Source organism: Callorhinus ursinus, unplaced genomic scaffold (genome assembly GCF_003265705.2).
Source record: "Callorhinus ursinus isolate GAN/ISIS: 27379988/994484 unplaced genomic scaffold, GSC_fseal_2.0 scaffold20, whole genome shotgun sequence".
NCBI classification, from domain to species: domain Eukaryota; kingdom Metazoa; phylum Chordata; class Mammalia; order Carnivora; family Otariidae; genus Callorhinus; species Callorhinus ursinus.
Genome location: NW_027397082.1, coordinates 26,715,829 through 26,731,609, shown reverse-complemented (window position 1 = coordinate 26,731,609; position 15,781 = coordinate 26,715,829). Strand labels below are relative to the sequence as shown.

Sequence of the window (15,781 nt, the reverse complement as noted above, 5' to 3'; positions counted from 1 at the left end):
CCCCTAGAGCTTCACAGAGTTCATGAAAGCAGGTGGGAGTCTCCCAAGCATTTGTTATTTTTTTTTTTAAGATTTTATTTATTTATTTGACAGAGAGAGACACAGCGAGAGAGGGAACACAAGCAGGGGGAGAGGGAGAGCAGGGAGCCCAATGCGGGGCTCGACCCCAGGACTCTGGGATCATGACCTGAGCGGAAGGCAGACGCTTAACGACTGAGCCACCCAGGCACCCGCATCTGTTATTTCTAAAACAAAAATAGTTTGGGGTGTCTGGGTGGCTCAGTTGGTTAAGCATCTGCCTTCAGCTCAGCTCATGATCCCAGGGTCCTGGGGTCGAGCCCCGCATTGGGCTCCCTGCTGAGTAGGGCATCTGCTTCTCCCTCTTCCTCTGCCCCTTCCCCTGCTTGTGCTCTCTCTCTCTCTCTCAAATAAATAAAAATCTTTAAAAAAAAATAAAAAATACAAATGGTTTGAGATACCTGCCTTACTGCATTCATCTCCTTTCTTTGCAGTTTAGAATTTATAGCAGAGAGGAGTTAGCTGAATGTGGTGGGCAGAGGTTCTGTTGTGAGTAGAGCAAGCTACCCATCCTACTCCAGCCTGATTTTTTTGTCAGCTGTAAACCAAGAATAACAAAAGCATCTACGTAAGGTTGTTATAGAAACTAGATAAAGTAATGGATGTGATGGCCACTTGTAATCTGAATACAAATGTGTTTTCCATAAATGCATTCATTGTGTCAAATCTTCATTGAACAAAACCATTAAGATGCCACTTGGGGATTTTTAGGGTGATATTCTAACCATTTAGCAAGGAAGAGTTGGTAAACCAAAGGTCAGGTTTACATAAAGCCTTGCTGTAAGCTCAGCTTTGCCTTTTCTTGTTTGAGGTACCCAGGAAAAGATGGCAACCTTCCAGAACTGTTACCTCATCTATAAAACTGATGATGGTAACTCCTTGCTCCCCTCTCAGGGAGGTGAAGTTGCTTCATAAATGATGAAATCTGAAAGTGTCTTGGAAACTATAAAACTCCATACACATTGTTGATGCCTGCCTGTGCAAGAGCTGGAAAGGGCAAGGCATCAGTTTTCAGATCCAGTAATATTCCCACCCCTACCCCACCTAATCCCTACCCCAAAAGGTACAATCTGCTGACAGGAGTGCTGGAGTCTGATGTATGACTCCATCAGCAGTTCAAGAAAGGCAAGAGTACTCAGAGTTTCTGGGGCAAATGCCAGTCCCCTGGAGTGGAGTTGAGGGGTTACTGCTCAGCAAGCAAAGTGGTTGGCCCACCGTCTGTGTGCCTGGCATCTCTGCAGGTTCCCAAGTTTAGTGATGGATGGTGCCCTACATTCTTCCTACTGCTGCTAGCTGCAACTGTCATCATGCATCATATTTCAAGAGTGGAATTGTAGACCCTGTGCCTTGGAAAAACTGGGTTTGGATATCTGCAGAGTCAAGCACAGACTTATTAAGGGATTAGGAGTGGGGAAAGACTTTACAGGATAAAACTGTTCACATGATCAAAAGTGGGGAAGTGAGAACAGCTGTCTGAGAAAATAAAGAATGTCACTTAGAGGGGCGCCTGGGTGGCTCAGTCAGTTAAGCATCTGCCTTCAGCTCAGGTCATGCACCCGGGGTCCTGGTATTGAGCCCCACATTGGGCTCCTTGCTCAGCAGGAAGCTTGCTTCGCCCTCTCCCTCTGTCTGCCATTCCCTCGGCTTGTGCTCGTGCGCTCTCTCTCTCTCTGTCAAATAAATAAAATCTTTTTAAAAAGAAGAAGAAGAGGTAGGCTAAGGAAAATCATACCCCAAAATAGCCTCCAATACCTTATATTTTTTAGGTATTTCTCAAAGCTCTCTTTTTCTTACCAAACTATACTCAGAAGCCAGCAAGAAATGTGACATCACATTTATTTATAACCAAAAGGTAATAATGCCTGCATAATTTCCCTGTCATGACATATTATATTAAACAGGGTAAGCCTTAAAAAAAAAACTACTAGGTACATCTTAGGGAGATGATCTATTTTTTAAGAAAACTATCACTTTAAACTAATGGGTCTCAAACTTGAGCTAACAGCAGTAATCATTTGGAAGGCTTGTTAAAACACCGAGTGCTGGGACGTACCCCCAGTTTCTGATTCATTAGGTCTGGGGTGAGGCCAGAGAATTTGTATTTCTAACAAGCTCCCAGGTCATACTGATGCTGCTGGTCCACAGACCATACTTGAAGTACCAATGCCCTAGATAATTAGGGATCTTTGACAGGAAGAAGGGAAAAAATGCAAAGACTCTCTGATGGCAAATACATTTTCTCATTATTAGCATTCCATCTTTTAAAGTTGAAGTTCAGAAATGTCATTTCATCCAAGCAGATCACTTGGCTTAATAGTTTCTCACTGTGTGGAAATATTCATAGAAAAGCTAGGGATAACCTGAAAATGGAATTGTAGAGTGGGTCACTGAAGTAGAGCCATAACATGAGGTGAAGTTGATTCGGCTGCTCTTAGGGACTGGTGACATTATCATCTGTCCCTTGTGGGGATAAGCCTGTCAAGGGCAAGGAACACAGAACCACCTCCTTTGGACAACAGTTCCGGGTATGGTACCAGAATCTTGCTCTCTGAGTCCCATGTTAGAGAATTTATCATTCGTTTAGTCATTTATTTAATCATGTGATCCCTCTCTGTATTAATATAGAATCTCCTGCCTGAGGAGACAGGCTCTTTTAGATTTGGGACAGTGGAAAAATAATGCAAGCCACATACATACTGTTAAATTTAAGAAGTAAAACTAAGCTGGTGCAATTAATTTCAATAATATTTTATTTCATCCAGTACATGCAAAATATTATTTCAACATGTAGGCACTGTAAAAAAAAATTGAGGTTTTTTTACATTCTTATACTAAGTCTTCAAAATTCAGTGTATATATTATAGCACATCTCCAGCTGGACGAGCCACATTTCAAATGCTCGATAGTCACATATGGCTAGTGGCTAACTCATTGGACAGAGCACTTCCAGATCACATTTTCTTGATAAGATCAAAGGCAAATCCAATTTATCAGCACCAACCACTTTATTAATTATTTTCCCCTGTGCCATCAAAAGCCATCAGAGTCCAAAGATTCTTCCCACTCTGGCTGCCCCTGAGAGTGGCTCTCTGTGCCACAGAATGATAATTGGCTTCAAATTATCATTTGGCTTCTCCCCTTCCATAGTAAGGGCAATTTTAGCTGGACACATGGCTACCCAGAGTAAATACTACATTTTCCCTTGCAGCTGTTTGAAGCCATGTAACTACTTTTTGGTCAATGAAATGTAAACATAAATTAACGTAGCTTCTTCCGGGAACTCACTTTAAGAATCAGTTGGCATCAGGTTCGGTTGTTGCCCGTTTGCCGTGCGCCGCTGCGATCGGTAGCCGCCATTGCAGCTTACTTTTCAGTTGCTTTTTCAAGACGGAAAGCTCATGGTACAAATTGTTATTTCCAGTGCTGGGGCTGGAGGCCTGGCAGAATGGGTGCTGATGGAGCTACAGGGGGAGATCGAGGCTTGCTACAGCACTGGATTAGCTGGAAACCTCCTGGGAGACCTACGTTACACCACTGAGGGAATCCCTGTGCTGATCGTGGGGCATCTTATCCTGTATGGAAAAATCATCCATCTGGAGAATTTGCCATTCTTGTCAAACACACTCCTGGGAGCAGGACTGTGATGAGCTTGGCTGCAAGACTGGCACCCAGTACCTGGTGACAGCACTCATCAAAAACAAGATCCTTTTCAAAACTCGCCCCAAGCCCATTATCACCAACGTCTCCAAGAAAGTGTGAAAGAACCCCGGATTTTCCCTAGAGAGCAGCCAACTCCTTAGACTCGTGCTCTGTTGCCACCTCGAGGACGAATCCACGGTTCCCTGGGACCGCGGGGGGGTCCTGTTTTGAACACAGGCCACCTGCTAGGCATGAATTCTGATCCCTTCCTCATGGCAACCGGTTCTGTTGGTGGAAATCTGGCCCCATTTCCAAGGAACCCATCACCTTTTCCAACTTCATCAGGTTCATTGGCTTCAAATCCAGCACCTTTCCCTGCTGGTGATCGTGACCCAGGCATGGCTTCTTTTCCAAGAGGAATGAACCCCACTGGCACAGGTGCAGTTTCTTTCCCAAGGCCCAGTGGCCTTTTGGGCCCAGACCCACATCCATCTCTAAACCCTGGAGCAGGGGCTCTTCCAGATCCAGGGCCTCTAACAGAAGGTTAGGGGGTCTCCCAGGGCCAGGTCCTCTGTCCAACTCAAGGTCAGGTGGTCTCCTGGGAACATGTCCTGACCCCAGAAGTGGCGGCCCTATGGGCCCTGAGTCTGGGCCCAACCTGAGAGCAGGTGTCCTGTTGACTTCTGGGAATGGTCCTCCTAATCCTAGCCCCGTTGGCCTGGGACCAGGACCAAGTCCCAATCTGAGGTCAGGCTTCATTGGTACAAACCCTGCCCCGAGGTCAGGTATATTTATAGGCCTGGGCCTTGGGCCTAGCCCAAGAGCAGGTGGCCTGGGCCCAGTCCTTGGACCCAACCCAAGGGCAGGTGGCCTGGGCCCAGGCCCTAATGTGGACACCAGAGTGGGTGGCCTCCTGGGCACAGAATCTGGTCTTAAGACCTCAAGGCCTAGATCTTGCCCCCATTCTAAGAGCAGCAGGTCTTTCAGGAGCAAATTCAGCTGCTTTCTCACAGGCTTCTGGAAACATGGGCACAAGCCCATCCTCTGTGGCAAGAGTATCTGGCCCCATAGGCCCAAACTCGGGTCCTGGCTCTTGGGGAATTGGCCTTCCAGGGCCAAATCCATCCATGTCCAGGGCTCCTGGCCCCATAGGTCCTAATTCAGCTCATTTTTCAAGGCCAGCTGGGCCCATGGGGGTAAATGCTAATCCCTTTCCAAGGGGGACAGGTTCAGGGTGCCTGAATCCAGCTGCCTTCCCTCAGTCCTCTGGCACATTGGCTTCAAATCCATCTACCTTCCAGAGGTCCGCTGGCATCCAGGGCTCAAGTCCAGCAATTTTCCCAAGAACCTCTGGGCCACCAGGCCCCAACCCAACTAACTTCCCAAGAGCCAGTGGCTTGTAGGGTACAAGTCCCGCTGCCTTCCCAAGGTCCACTGGCCCATTAGGCCCTGGTCAGGTTACTTTCCCCAGGTCAGCTCCTGGGCCCCTGGGCTCTTCTCCAGCAGGCCCTGTGGGTATCAACCCAGCTCCTTTTGCAAGGCCATCTGAGACCCTGGGTCTAAACCCAGCTTCCTTTCCAAGGATGAATGGCCCTGTAAGCAAGACTTCAGGCCCGTTTCCTAGAGTGGGGAGCCTCCCTAGCACAAACCCAGCTGCTTTCCCCAGACCAGGGGGTCCAATGGCTATAATGTACCCAAATGGAATGTTACCCCCTTAAACACTGTTTTTTCTCCAGGACCACTTTGGTTTTCAGGCACCATGGTTCTGGGCAGGAGCTGTGTTATAAGTAAGGGTAGATGCGGAGCTACAGTCTGAAGTACATAGCTGGGGCTCAAGTTCAGATGAGCCATCTTTTTCCTCTGCTTTCTTGACTGAAGGTGAAATGTTATATGTGGGAGATGGATAACGGCAGCTGGGAATGATCCTGATCTTGAGAGAAAGGATCTCCAGCCCTCCAGAAGCCTGCTGTGCTTTTGTCCCACAGCTTTCTGGCCCTTGTTTCTTACTAGTTTCTTCAATTGTTCATGTGGACTTTTCCTCAGGGATACATTGGCCTGCAGGTCTCATTTCATACGTAGTCCCCTGCTCACCACTGGAGAATCAGCTCACTGCTCTCTAGAAATGTTGCATTGGTGAACAGACTGTGCTTCAGTAGCTCTGACCTAGGCAGCTTGGACCTGGTCATCCTCTACTGCCATACCTTTCCCTGGGAGCTTGAACACAAAACAGGAAGGTGGGCAACCACTTCAAGACCCACCAAATACAATTTCTGCTTGATTGACTGGGCCTGCAGCTTCCTTCTCCTGGGACTTTGAGGAGGCCAGAATCAAGGCTCCACTGCTCATCTAACTCCCTCTCCACTAGTACTCCCAATCAAACAACCTCAAAATTTAAACTGACATGGATGGGAATTGGGGTGGGCAGTAGGGGGATAAAGGGAAGCTATCACTGTGCTTCATTCAGCCTGATGTGAAAGGATGGCTGGTGTTTTTCCTGCTTGTATCTTTTCTTACCATTTCTTTAATAAATGGGATGGGGGGGCGAAGAATCAGTTGGCATCACCCTTTTATCATTTCAATTTCTTTCCTATTGGCTGGAATGAAAACAGCCACCATCTTGTACCATGAGGTGATCTTGGAAATGGAGATGACACAATAGACTAGGAACCCAGATCCTGGGGATTTTGTAGAGCAGAGCCTATGATCTGACTTTAAAGTGAGAGAGAAATTAACTTGTACCATGGTTAAGCCAATGTTTTTCCAATTGTGTAAGCTGAGCTTAACTCATTATAACCAACCCATTCATCCCTGGCTTATGAACAGGGTGGAGATCCCTTGGAAAGAAACATTAACAGATGTAGTGTGCATTTTTAGCACAAAACAAAACTAATAATAATAGCTACTAATTATTGAGCACTTACTTTAACAGGCCTTATGTTAAGTATTTACCTCCTTTAATAAAGCTCACAACAACCCCCATATATAAATCAGGAAATTTAAAAGAAGTTAAGTGACTTGTCTAAGATCACATTGCTAGAAAATGGGAACCAGAATTTGAACTCTTGTCTGGATGGCTCCATAAACCATGTTCTTTGCGGGGTGGGTCCCCTTGGGTGAAGTCTAGGCTACACAGAGGGAGGGAGACTGGGGCGCAACTCCAGTTCTACAAAGTCAGCAGAAGCTCTGAATTCAAACTCGAATTTACATCCTTATCCCAGCCAAGTTCAATCATTCAGGGAAAAGGTGAGGGCCAGCTGTGTTCCTATCACTCTAAGATATTCTAGGGGAATGAGGTCCACATCACTTAAAGCCAGTTCCCTACAGTTCAACTCCCTTTTGAGGGCTTGTTGCACCTGTCCAGCTGTTCTTTTTGTCCTCATTTTAGCACTCTAAGGATTTGAAAATTATTTTATCTAGGGTGAAACATCTGACTTATTGCATTTCTAATAGTGAATATACGTCATTTTAGAATGATGGAATCGAGAGTGCCTTTGGGTGGCAGGAAGTGGGAGGAAACTTCTAAAAGAGCAATCTTGAGCCAGAAGTCAGAAGAATTTTCTTTGCATCAACTCTTTTCAGACTATGCAGAACACAAAAGGTAAGGAGTGGAACTCCACAGAGAAGTCAGGGGAAGAATATATGACTCTCAAATTCAAATGCGTGTTGGTGGAAATGAGAGGAACAGCAGGCTCGAGTGAGTCAAGCACATCAGCCTTATCAAGAAGCTCAATGAAGGGGACCGAACAAGAAAGATCAGTAGAGGAGTACAAAGTTTCCCGTCCACAGGAGAATACACAACGCGACAACCGCCTAAAACCAGAGGAAGACACCCATGTCTCCACGACCCTGTAAACTACCATCATTCAACCTGCTTCACCGAGACACTGTGTGGGCCTGGTTCTATCAGTTAAAGCTGAGACGCAGAGACAGAAACTAGAAGCACATAAGTGACTCTCTGAATACCCAAATCAGAAGAATATGCCTGTCACAGCCAAGAAGGCCAACATGCAGACGAGGTTGTAAAGAAAATCAAAAGTGGACAAGGGGAAAACATCTCTGGAAAAGTCCAAGATAAAGATGTGATCTGAGAGGACTGATCCTCTGGAGGTAGCTCCTGACCCTGAGGAGGGGGTATCTGACCTGAAGAGTTACCACTCTTCTTGAGGAAGTTCATACCATTGTGGTAACAACTTTGGCCCAGAGGCTGTATTGGCCTCCTGGACCAGAACTGCAGCCAGGGCCAGGAAGATGGAGGCAATGGAATCACCACAAGAGACTTACAGTGTCCGGTGGTGTGTGGTTCATGGGAGAGGTCTCCCTGTGGACATGGATGGTTGGATTCACCTGCAGTTTTATGTTAGACCAGCCTGGATTTCAGAAAAACAAGGGAAAATGAGTACATGCTTCTTGCTCCCTTCCTGCAATTTCCCAATATGGTGTGCCCGTGTGTTCAGAGGAACAATGTATTAATAAAAAGCCTCCAGTGAGATTAGAATACCAGGAGAAAGAGCACATTTGTGCTTGTAAGTGAGGGTAGAAAGGCAGTCAGTTGCACTGACAGGCAAACCTGCTTAAATGCTTAAAACAGGGGCACCTGGGTGGCTTGGTCATTAAGCATCTGCCTTCAGCTCAGGTCATGATCTCAGGGTCCTGGGATCGAGCCCCTCATCGGGCTCCCTGCTCAGCGGGGAGCCTGCTTCTCCCTCTCCCACTCCCCCTGCTTGTGTTCTCTCTCTCGCTGTGTCTCTCTCTGTCAAATAAATAAAATCTTAAAAAAAAAAAAGAATGCTTAAAACAGATGTTTACAGTAAATAGGGGCACAGGCATGCCTTCCAGCTATGCCTAGAAAATTCTACAAATCTCTGGAAGTTTATCAATTCTACTAGAAAGTAGCAAACCTAAAAAAGGAACTGATAGAGGAAACAACTAGCAGTAATAATGTAATAGATGTGATTTTTTTCTAGTATCTATTGAATATTTACTTTGTGCCAGGCCAGGGTTTGTCACATTAGATCTTTACAAAAACCCTTTGATAACATTACTTTTAATTTACAGGTATCTGGAGGGTTTACACGTTATTAATTTACACCTAAGTTCTCACTGCTATAATGTAGATTCCAACCAACTTCCAGACTTCTTTTAGATGAGGGAGAAATAAATCTCTCTGTTTAAGCCAGTGTTGTGTTGATGATTTCTATTACATATGGTTGAGATTAATTATAAATGTTATATTTACCTAATTACAAGGGTTTTTGATACTACTATTGATTCAAACCCCAGTCCAAAAACTAGGGAAATATACCCTAGTAGACATTCTAAAAAATTATAGTCATAAGATACTCTTTCCAGTGTGCATCAGAGAAAGGAAAATCAGTAATTATCTGATATAAGGAAAATATATCACAGAAAAAAATAAGTCCTACAAGATAGCTTTTCAGTGTTCCAAGGCCTTTTATAGACATAAAAACTATATTTTTTCCCTGACCCCAAAATTGACACACCAGAAGTGATAAATATGAATGTAGCTACAGAGATTTTCAATAGGACTCTAGGAAATAATTATATTTCATTCATTTATTCATTTAAAACCATTTATTAATGGGGTGCCTGGTGGCTCAGTCAGCTGAGCATCTGACTCTTGGTTTCAGCTCAGGTCATTATCTCGGGGTCATGAGATCAAACCCTGCATCAGGCTCTGCACTGAGCATGGAGCCTGCTTAAGAATCTCTCTCTCCTTCTCCCTCTGTCCTTCCTCACTTGCACTTATGCTCTCTCCCTCTCTCTCTTTGTCTTGTTCTCACTCTCAAAAACAAACATCTATGAAGCCCTGGGAAGCTACAGAAATGAAATGATGAAACCTGCCCTCTACGAGGCCAGGTGTCTGAAAGAGGCGCACAAGGAGACAGCCCCTGTGCTCCAGCGCGGGGGTGTGGCAGCCCGGGGAGTCACAGAGGAGGTATCTGATCCAATGTTGAGGGAGGAGGAAAGGCTTCCTAGAGGAAGTGATGCCCAAGGGAGTCCTAAGAGTTGAGTGGGTATCCCAGGAAGATTAATCTGGGTTAAGGGTTAGCAAGAAAGGCAGGAAGACAGCTCCAGGTATGCCAGGAGAATGTGGAGCAGCGTGGTATGGTAGGAAACATGGGGAGGAGTGAGAAGAGATGAGGCCACTGCAGCTTAAAGGAGTCACGCCATGAAGGCCTGGCACCATGGTGTCTAGGTCATCTGGAAAGCTCTACCGAGCACAGAATGCTTTTGAAAGAGAAGTACCTTTAGAACCCTTGTCATTTAGGGGCACCTGGGTGGCTCAGTCAGTTAAGCCTCCAACTCTTGGTTTCGGCTCAGGTCGTGATCTCGGCATCATGGGATGGAGCCCCGAGTGGGGCTCCAAACTCGGCATGGAGTCTGCTTGTCCTTCCTCTGCTCCCCCCACCCACCCCGGCACACACACTCTCTCTCTTTCTCGTAAATAAATCAAATCTTCTTAAAAAATAAACTTCTAAAAAAAAAAGAACTGTTGTAGTTTAGAAAGATGCTTTACTCTGGGTGAGCTCACTGACCATTCCTGCTCTAATACTATGAATCAAGAACTGGAGCAATTTTTTAAAATCATGGTAGGAACCTCCAAGTAACTCTTGTCCTCATTTAGGAAGGTAATATGGCTCACTAAATGTTCGTGCTTCATTCTGTCCTCCAAGGACATGCCTGGTGGATGTACCCAAGTCAGGAAAAGAGATGCATACCATTTGTTTGAGATATCAGTTCAAGCAGAAGCCAGGAGCATGGACTGGAGTTGAGAAAAGGTTAGGCTCAGGATTCGGACCTAGGGCTCAGTGATAATATTATCAGCTGGATGGCTGCAGGGATTGAGGACCCAATAGGTGCCTATGTTCACCCCATCTCATGGTCCCACTGAGGGAATTTTCTTTGTATTGGAACATTCTCTGCAGAGTCTAGGGGCTTTCTAGAGGACGGGCCCTGGGTTGGACCCCTGATGGCCCCTGGTATAATAGAGAAGACCCTGCACCTTTCCCTACCACCCTCTGCATACTTTGGCCAATGGTGGTGAGTCCCTCCTCAGCAATTCCATGCCTTCTTTTACACAGTAAGGAGCAGGAAGCCAAATGCTGGGCAGGGACTGAGTCTGCTTTGTGCATAGTCATACATACACATATGTTTACTATGTATTCTAAGCATTTTACAGATATGTTATCCTCAAAACAATGTTATAAGGGAAATACTATTATTATTCCCTTTTTACAGATGAGAAAAAAGAACAGAGCGGTTAAGTACTTGCCTAAGGTCACACAGCTATAAGTATAAATTCTGCAAAAGTACAAACTTCCAATTATAAGATAAATAAAGAAGCCCCTGCACCTTTCCCTACCACCTTCTGCATGCTTTGGCCACTGGTGGTGAGTCCCTCCTCAGCAATTCCACGCCTTCTTTTACACGGTAAGGAGCAGGGGATGTAATGTACATAATGACTACAGTTAACACGCCTCTGTTAAAAGAAATTAGTATTTATTACATGAATGCTAGCATTTCTGGTTCCTTTGAGACCCCACTGTTCTTCCAATTTGGGGTACTTGTAGGTTTTAGTTGTTAATCAGGAGACATTATTAACAGATAAGGATAGATTTGTTCATCTTCTGGATATAAATGGCAATCCAAACACTTGAAGAAGGGAGTGAGGCTTGAGGGGGAGAAAACCTGAAAACCCTACACTGCAGTCCCATTAATCTTCAAACCCAAACACCCCGTCTCGGTTTATCTGAACAGGTCCCCAAATCTTGTTCCCCCCCAGTCACTAAGGTCTCTGTCACATTAGCCAGCTTTCCACTCTCCAGACGAGCCAAGCACACTGCTCCTCAAGGGCTGTGCACAAGCTGCATATACTCTTCCCCCAGGTTTTCTTCTGGCTGAATAATTTATTACCATTCAGGTCTCGGCCTAAGTGTCATTCCTTTTTGAGGCCTTCCTCAAGTATCCAGTCTACAGAACTACCCTCCAGCCCTTACCCCCATCCCATTAACCTGCTTTGTTTTCTTCAGAGCATTTGCTAGTAACAGAAATAGTCCTTTTTGTTTGCTTGCTATTTCCTTATTTCTTTCCTCTTCCCACTTTGGAATATAAAATCCTTGAGGTAGATCAGGGAGGTTGGCAGCATAAAGAAGAAGTGCAATGCATATTTGTCCAATGACAAATGATTCAACAAATTACAAATCTTTGCCAAGCACTGGCCAACACCAAGTCAAATGAGGAGAGGAACCTCAAATCTCCACACACCCATCTCTCACTGCCTGAATCATGCAGGATAAAATGCCCAGGCCCCAGAGATCCTGCATCAAAGGCCCACTGATGACACTCAGTTGCCCGCAGAGGTCCTTGCCAGTCTGAGAAATCAAATTGGGAGCTTTGGGCATGAGGCAGTTGCCTGTGAAATCAAACCGAAAGGAGCCTTAGCACCGAGGACTTTGGAAATCTGCGTGACTGCTAGTAAGCTTGCTGGGGGGAGAAAGTTGACGCCGCCTCTAGATATCAACAGGGAGGATTTCTTGTTGTTGTTCCAGTTTTATATATTGGGGTGTAGCATGAGATTTCACTTGGAAAAAAAAATATTTCTTTGATTAAAAAAAATTGTTGGAAACCATTTCCTTAGACAATTTCTCCTCATTGTATACTAAGTATAAGTGCTAAAGGAAATTTTTTTTAACTGAGGTCTTTCTCAATATTCACAGTAAAAGTTTTGAATATTGTCCTTCCTCGACAACTTCAAGGCCAAGCACCCCGTCTGCAGGCACAGGAGGTTGAACCCATTCACCCCTCTGCCCGCCCTTCCCTCCTCACCAGGTTGCGCTCATTGCCTGCTCCAGGCAAAACATGTTAGGAACTTGGAGCACTCAAACGTGCCACCGGCCTATACCTGTACTTCATAGGAGAAAGGAAGAAGAGAAACCAGGGAAGTAATTGCCCTAGAAGTAACTCAAGCGATGGACATCCTACACCCAAAGTCCACCAAGTGCCCACGCCTCCTATGGGTAAGGTAACGGCAGGCTTGCTAGCAGCTAATGAGGCACATCAGCATCTCAGAATTTTGGAAAAAGGCTGCTCACAGCCTTGGGAATGATTGGGAATGTTTAGCTGAAAACACAGGCCTTCCTCTGACTTGCACTTCATGCCTCTAAACTTCCAAGGTGCGGCTTCACTGCTGCAGGGGGGGTGGGGCGGGGAGAGCAGCGAGGATTCTGCAGCAATGCTCCCCAGCCGCACAGGCCCAGAGGCTCAGAGGCCCAGAGCAGCCACCCCCACACCTCTGCATTGTGACTGCCACCCCACCGCAGCTAGGCAAAAGATAATAGTAGCACTGGAACCTGGCCAAGATTCGACAGAATGAAGAGCAGGCATCTAAACACAGGGCATTGGCTCCAGCATTTGAACTCTGTCTGCAGGGTTGGTTTCAAGGTTATAGTACACTCAGAATGACCTCAGAGGTCAGGGCACCCTGCCTGTAACCCAACTCCCACTTACTCAACTTCCATGCCCCTTTTATGCCACTCTTCCTACATACCAGCCTCTTGCTGTGGCAGCAACACAAAGGTGTAAGGTGACATTTGAATCGTGTAAGTATACAGGTGGTGAGTGCACACCACCCTCAAGTTGGATGGTGACAGTCGCCACTATATTTAGGGACAGAGATTAGCACAGGCTTCAGTGAGTACTGCAAGTACTGGCACAGGGGCTCTTTGCATTGCGCCAGGAGCCTATTAGTAAATGTAGAACTTGCTCCAGGCCAACTGGCAACACAAGCACTTTGAACTTCAGACAGGGAGAGAAGAGCCTCTGATCATTAAAGAGCTACACCCTTGTGGTCAGCCAAAGGGTTGATTGAATCCAACAACCTATGTGTCTGTGTCTTTTGCTGGGGGTCAGTCATCACTAAATTGTCATCGTGGATGTCCAGCCACAGCCCTAGTCCTGAGGCCAGAGGTGTGCTACCAGGGGTGGGTGGGGACCTGTCCCTCAAACAGCAGGTTTTAAGTGGAGTATCTACTACTCAGAGGAGCAGGGCCAGCATCCCAGTTCAGAAGAGGTGCTAACAGACGATGTGGCCCAGGTCTCCGTTCACAAATGGCCTCAAATTTCAAATTTTGAAATGATCTGCAAAAGAATTATATACACAGTCACCAAGATAACCCTGACAAGGGTGAAGGGAAGTGACATTCAAGATAAAACTTTTTTTTTTATTGGTAGTCACCATACAGTACATCATTAGTTTTTGATGTAGTGTTCCATGATTCATTGATTGCATATAAATTAGCTGCTTCTTACCAGATGACACTGCTTGGAGTACATTAAAATAACAATAATGACAGACACTTATATAGTGTATACTGTTCTAAGAGTCCAGGGCCCCTTCTAAGACTTGTATTTAATCCTCACAAAAACCTGGGGTGCCTGGGTGGGTCAGTTGGTTTAGTGTCTGCCTTTGGCTCAGATCATTATCCCAGGACCAGCCCCACATCGGGCTGTCTGTTCAGCTCAGCCACTCCCCCTGCTTATGCTCTCTCTCTCAAATAAATAAGTAAAATCTTTTTTTTTTTAAAGATTTTATTTATTTATTTGACAGAGAGAGACACAGTGAGAGAGGGAACAAAAGCAGGAGGAGTGGGAGAGGGAGAAGCGAAGCAGGCTTCCCGCGGAGCAGGGAGCCCGATGCGGGGCTCGATCCCAAGACCCTGGGATCATGACCTGAGCCAAAGGCAGACGCTTAACGATTGAGCCACCCAGGCGCCCCATAAATAAGTAAAATCTTTTTTAAAAATCCTCACAAAAACCCTATGCCCATTTTATAGATTAGAAACTGAGGTACAGGAAGACCATATAATGTGCCCAAAAATCACATGCTCATAAGATCACACAGCTAATTAAGTGTTGGGTTAGGATTTGAACTCAGGCTGTCTGGGCTCCAGAGTCCCTGTACTTACCTACTATGAACTACTATGAAGTACTTACCTACTATTTTAAAAATAAATCCTCGGTACCAGCACAAATTACAATTTTACAGGTTAAAGTAGTCACCTCTTAGCATGGAAACACTTAACATTTCACCATTTTTTAATATCCCCAGGAATCTCTAAAAATGGAAGACCCTCAGGCTCTCTAAAAGCCCTCAGGCCAGTCTAGCAACAGCTGGTCTTCTTCACAAGGACTGCTCCTACTCTAGAGAACAGTAATTCAAGTTCTGGACAAGGATGGGGAAACCCCATGAGTGGGCCTCCCTCTGTGCAGCAGAGTCATCCTTTGCTTGGTCATGTCCACTTCTCAACCCAAAGCTCTCAAACTAAGAATCAAGAGAGCTTCTCTATACCTGGTAACTGGTAATGCCAAGGCCTCCAAGGGCTTCCATATTGTCCCAGCCTCTCCAACCGAGTGGAAGCATTGGGGGGGCAGTGCCAGCCATCCAGCCAAGATGCTGAGAGGTATAGCCCACTATGAGCTCTAACTGACCTACGAAAGGAAAAGGTAGTTCTTCAAAGCTGGCCATTAAGTTGTAATAGCTAATAGAGTCCTAGATATGCTAGAGGAGAACAGTGTGTACAATTCGTATTTGATATATGGACAGTAGGATTTATTTACTCAAAACCCATCTACTGACCCTCCCTGAGAAGGCACTGTGCTAGGCACTGTAGGAATGGAGATGGTTGAGACATGACAGCCCAGAACAGGGGCAGCAAACACACAGACAAATCACTCTATTACAGTGTAGTTGGCAGAGTAGATCATGGCAGGTCTGAATGCTGTAAGACTACTTCATTCTGGAGAGAGAATTTGTGGAAGGCTCCTTAGGAGAGCTGACATTTGCAGGCAGCCTCTAAGGATGAGCAGACATTGACTTAGCCAAGCAGAGAGCTGAGCACATGATAAAGAGAATCCCCAATTACCCAATTATCCCATTACCATCTTTCCACCTTTGAGCACGCTTCCTGTTAAGCAGTTAATTTAATTAATATTTACTGAGCACCTATTATGTAACTATAATGTTTGATTATAATTTTTTTTGTTT

At 45.5% G+C, this 15,781-nt stretch overlaps 3 pseudogenes; all 3 read left to right on the top strand.

Moving 5' to 3' along the window:
- The first annotated feature begins 3,091 nt into the window (after positions 1-3,091).
- Positions 3,092-4,165, top strand: LOC112830759 (chromosome transmission fidelity protein 8 homolog pseudogene; annotated as a pseudogene).
- A 90-nt stretch (positions 4,166-4,255) lies between these two features.
- Positions 4,256-6,120, top strand: LOC141374696 (uncharacterized; annotated as a pseudogene).
- A 1,070-nt stretch (positions 6,121-7,190) lies between these two features.
- On the top strand, positions 7,191-8,204 carry LOC112830575 (developmental pluripotency-associated protein 4 pseudogene; annotated as a pseudogene).
- Positions 8,205-15,781: the final 7,577 nt, after the last annotated feature.